This window comes from Palaemon carinicauda, chromosome 16 (assembly GCF_036898095.1).
Source record: "Palaemon carinicauda isolate YSFRI2023 chromosome 16, ASM3689809v2, whole genome shotgun sequence".
Taxonomy (NCBI): domain Eukaryota; kingdom Metazoa; phylum Arthropoda; class Malacostraca; order Decapoda; family Palaemonidae; genus Palaemon; species Palaemon carinicauda.
This window is the reverse complement of record NC_090740.1, coordinates 53,690,483-53,695,777: the sequence shown is the minus strand read 5'-3', so window position 1 is coordinate 53,695,777 and position 5,295 is coordinate 53,690,483.

Below are 5,295 nucleotides of genomic sequence, written 5' to 3'. Positions count from 1 at the left end.
TAGTTAAGCCTCAGATGTTATATTGTTAGCAGTTTTAATTACAGACTCATTCATATGCAAACTGATAAAGGGTTGTTTTATTTAACACAGAACTTCAGTTTTTTGTTGCCACTATCACCAGTTAAACTAGAGTTTCCTGAACCTTATGGTAGACCTTCACAGAAAAAGGATTTCAAGACATGGTGTGATTTATTTTTGCTTTGGTTTATCTTTGAAACAATCACCTTAAGTTACGTAGAGATACTGATTTAAAGGATGAACTTCATTTTCTAAAAGAAATTTCACACATTCTCTACCTTTTAATTTTTTTGAATCCTGCTAAGTATAGTTTTATAAGAAGTATTTTGTTGGCTTTTTTTTTTTTTTTTTTTTTTTTTTTTTAGAATTATTAATAGGCATTATGGTATCAATATCCCAATGTACGTAGTTAAAATCACAGCTTATATCTTCTTTCTCCTTAACTAAAACAGACAAAATACTCCAAAACAAATGTAACCTCCCAGAAAATAGTTTTAATGAATAAATAATTTGAGGTTTCTGGCATCCTGACATCGAAAGTCATTGACGCCGATGTCGTTTGTTATAAATAAATAATAAAAGAATATTCAATTGAAACCATAAAAGCAAATTTTTCATTATAAAAGTTAAATAGCTTTCAGAAGATCTGCTTCTGAAACATGTAAAGATGCCGCTAGCATTGTACAGCACAGGAGAGATCCGAGACATGGTCTGGCTCCAACACTATCAAAAAAAAAAAAAATAAAATAAAATAAAATGAAAATAAAGAAAAAAATAAAAAATAAAAAAATACTAATTACAATTGGAAATTCTCCGTAAAAATATGTTGTTTTCAACCTTATTTTAGCATTATATATGTGACTGTAATCTTACCTTAGTAGGTTATTATATTTTACTGGTTGGTGACCGTAATATCACTTCTTTACGTCAATATATCCGTTATTAAAACGGTAAAAATCCTGTAATAAATGTTGCCAGACATTTACCGTTTTTAATGCAAATTTTTTAACAGTGGATGTGAACGCAAATCTACCACATCACTGTTCAATATTACCCTTTTACCTTTTCGAGGGGGCATGTCTAAAATTAGGATTTCAATACAACGTTTGAGGGTAACGGTTCTTCAAAGCATTACTGCTGTTTGCAGCGCTATTATAATATTATCACATATAGTTTTTGGGTTTAAACTTTCTCAAAGTTAAGTGTATTTTCATGGTCCAGGCAAGACAGCAGTACAATGATTTTTTTTGGATAAAGGTGGAATATTTAAAATCTTTGTTATTATTGGTTCTGAATGTTGCAAACTCAATGAAGTTTAATATATTATACCGGAGCTAGATAACTTGTATTTGAAGGTTAAAGCAAATTCTTATGTCTAATTTTCTCGTTTATATAATCAGATTATTGAAGGACAACAACAAATCATATATGCATAACGCTATCAAGTTATGATCCAGTACTTTAACCATATCTGTGTAATATATCATAAATTATTTCATCTGATACATTTCTAACTCCTTAGTTCATATGTTTAATCTATATGATGTATTTTCATAATTTTATATTCATTGAATATGTAAGAACCATATGTAATAATAATACGAAAATTAAGAAGCAGCATATAACATACTCATTTGCTTAGTTGAAAATCATTATATTTGCCGTTTTATAGGACTTTTTTTATTTATATATTTTCGATCATGAAAAAACTAGAACGAATTGTGAGTCTCTCTTATGTTTCATTTCGTTAAAATTGTCAAATTCATTTTCAGCTTCATTGCATCTGTTTTATTGATGCAAGCGTAAAAAAAAAAAGAAAAAAAAATAATTCATTAACAAACTTTTACCTCCATCATCTGGTAATAAAAAATACGTGTCAGGAGTCCATTGTTCCTTCCAAATTAACCTATATTTATGGCCAGTTTTTTTTATCAACGATATTTTTCTTCTCAAAATAAAATGCTTCATTCTTTCTCCTGTTCTTTACATCACAGACAGGATAATGCATAGCAAGCGTACGCGCTTCAATTTATTACTTGCAAAGTCTCCGTTACGGTTGAAAAATATTACTTCCGGAATGTTTATAAAGATTTTTCAGAACACAGGGAAATTTACATATTCAATATTCGGTTTATGATAATATAGTCTTTCATTCCTATATCACTAAAACTTACAAAATGTTTAGAGTATGTTAAGATACTAAAAGTAATTAACATATATCATTTAAATGGAGTACATAAAGAGGGAAGTTCAGTATTAATTGCTATTTGATTAGAACATTAAACTTAAAACTTTTTATGAAAAACAATTACTGCACAGTTGTTTTTATTCAGTGATGAACATTATATATGTATTATATTTCTTGTACGATCTTTAGAGATTTGGTTTTTATAAAACTTTCGTTTCAGGAAGAATTCTTTCTCTTTTCAAATTAGATGTAAACAGCTGCTCCTTTCAGAGAAATATCCACAACACCAAATAATATTGTGTTTTATTTAATCTTTATGGTTTTGACACAGCAGGGGAATAAAATCAAATAACATAATTTATCTCCCACAAAAAAAGTAGACATGGGATTTGGAACAGATATTGATTAATTGAAATTCAAATACTACCGGTATTGGTAAAATGTCGGCATCTAGTCTTCATATCTTAATTTTTGGTAATTTAAAGATGTAGTCAACTTGCTACTAATACACAAATTATCAATAATACGCTTTCTGCATTACGGGTATAAGAGATGATATGATTATGAACTATATACTATTCCATTAACTTCTACATTATATCTTAAATGCAATAAAAATATATTTACTGTATATTTAGGCTATATATATATATATATATATATATATATATATATATATATATATATATATATATATATATATATATATTCATATATTCATCTACATATATACTCACCCATCAAACGCATCCACATACACACACATACAGGGATATACTTCTCTCTCTCTCTCTCTCTCTCTCTCTCTCTCTCTCTCTCTCTCTCTCTCTTTACACACACATATATATATATATATATATATATATATATATATATATATATATATATGTACATGTGTGTATATATATTACATACATACATATATATATATATATATATATATATATATATATATATGTATATATATTTTAATACATATACATATATATAGATAGATAGATAGATAGATAGATGTATCTCTCTCTCTCTCTCTCTCTCTCTCTCTCTCTCTCTCTCTCTCTCTCTCTCTCTCTCTCTCTCTTTATATATATATATATATATATATATATATATATATATATATATATATATATATATATATATATATATATATATATATATATATATGTTACAGGCAAACTGTGTAACCAGGCATTTCACGAAATGCCTAAAAATATTTGGCAAATCGTGAAATGACTGAATCACTTGGGCATTTCGCGAAATGACTTAAATATCCAGGTGTTACACGAGATGACCTAAATTTAGTAGTTCTTATTACACACATTGCCTAATAGAATTCAGGAAAACTGTAATTGTGGTATTTGTTTACAAATACAACTTTTATGTGGTTTTAAGTATATATGGGTGTTGACACTGATTCTCGTACACTGGTTTTTGTTTTTGAATATTTATGTTATAATTAGTATTGATTTTTTTATATATGTTAAACATTTCCATATAATTTTCATTTGTTTCATTTCCATATAAATTTCAGCCAGAGTTGTTTCAAGCACAGGGGTTCAATTAAAATTTAACAACTTGAGAAGTAAATTCAGTTTTGTTTGAAATGGCCCCTTTCTTTGATTTCTTTTAACTATGTGAACAGGTAATTCACTCATTTTGATTTCTTTTAACCATATGAGCAGGCAATTCAACAAGTAAGTACCCTGAGCATTATAAGCAGTTTAAGATTATAGTTTGAGAAAATTTGGAATGTAGAGTTAACTAAAACTAATATCATACTCTAAATATGCAGACTTCACAAGAGAGGCTGTCGACCTGTCTAAGTCCTACAGCATTACCTGCCAAGAAAAGACAAAAAGAACAAAGTCCCTAGTGGTGGTTCGGCCCATATTTACTTAAGATTTCAATTATCGCTTCCAAGTCGATTTAATTGACATGCAGTCATCTCCATAAGCCCAACACAAGTGGATTATGGTGTACCAGTGCCATCTGACAAAGTTTGTCATCCTGTGCCCACTCACATCCAAGAGAGTAGCTGAGGTTGCTTTTCAGCTTTTAGATATATTCTTCTTGATTGGTGATTTATGCATCCTACAATCAGAAAATGAATTTGAGTTCACTGTCTAGGTGGTTCGAGAGATGAAGGATCCCTGGCCGCATCTTGTGCATGGCAAGCCCCTAGAGAGGCACAGAGCCAAGGTTCAGTCGAACAAGCCAACTCAAACATCAAAGACATGCTGGCTGTTTCGCTCTCTGACAACAACATCCGAGATTGTTCCTTACGCCTTCGTTTTGTTCAGAACCAGAAGAACTTATGATACCATTCAGGGATCAAGAGTAACCCGTATGCTACTTTGCTTGGAGAGAATCCAAAGGATGGACTCTCTTCCACTAGCTTGCTTTAGGAGGTCATTGACCGCTTAGAGACAGAAGATGATCTTACAGCACTAGGAGCCCAACCTCCTACTGATCCAATTGACGAGCCACTCGAGGCCTCTGAGCCTGTCACCATCTTCACATAGCCACCCCTGTTCCTCTTAGTTCAGCACCGCATATTGCATCAAGACAACAAGAAATTTCCGAGAACTGCAAGAGGACCAGAAAGGGTCAAGTGTGCCAGGCAGAACGTATGGTCCAATGTAGTAGGGTTGACATGAAAACCAGGGAAATAGGGGACAATGTCACTGTACCAGCTCCACATGTTGACAGGGGAAGGTAGGATCCAAGAAATCTTCTAGGAATCAACATGGAATGAAAGGAAAATAACTTATACACTATTGGGGTAAAGACTGTGATAATAAGGACTAAATTCACAAGGTTTGAATTCTACTTGTGCCCTCAACGATTGTTGATGAAATCAACCAAGACCAGCAATTATCTCTTCGTGAGGCACTGAAGAAAGGCACTTCTGTCTAATTGTACATTTAATGAAAGAAGAAACCATATATTGTTTTAGAAAATATGTTGTTACAGAATTGTTGCTACTAAAATACCCAAGAAATATACAATATACCTGCAAATATATTCTATTTAACTTGAAATCCTGCCCTTGTAAAGAAAAGAAAAACATTGCTACTAAAATGCTC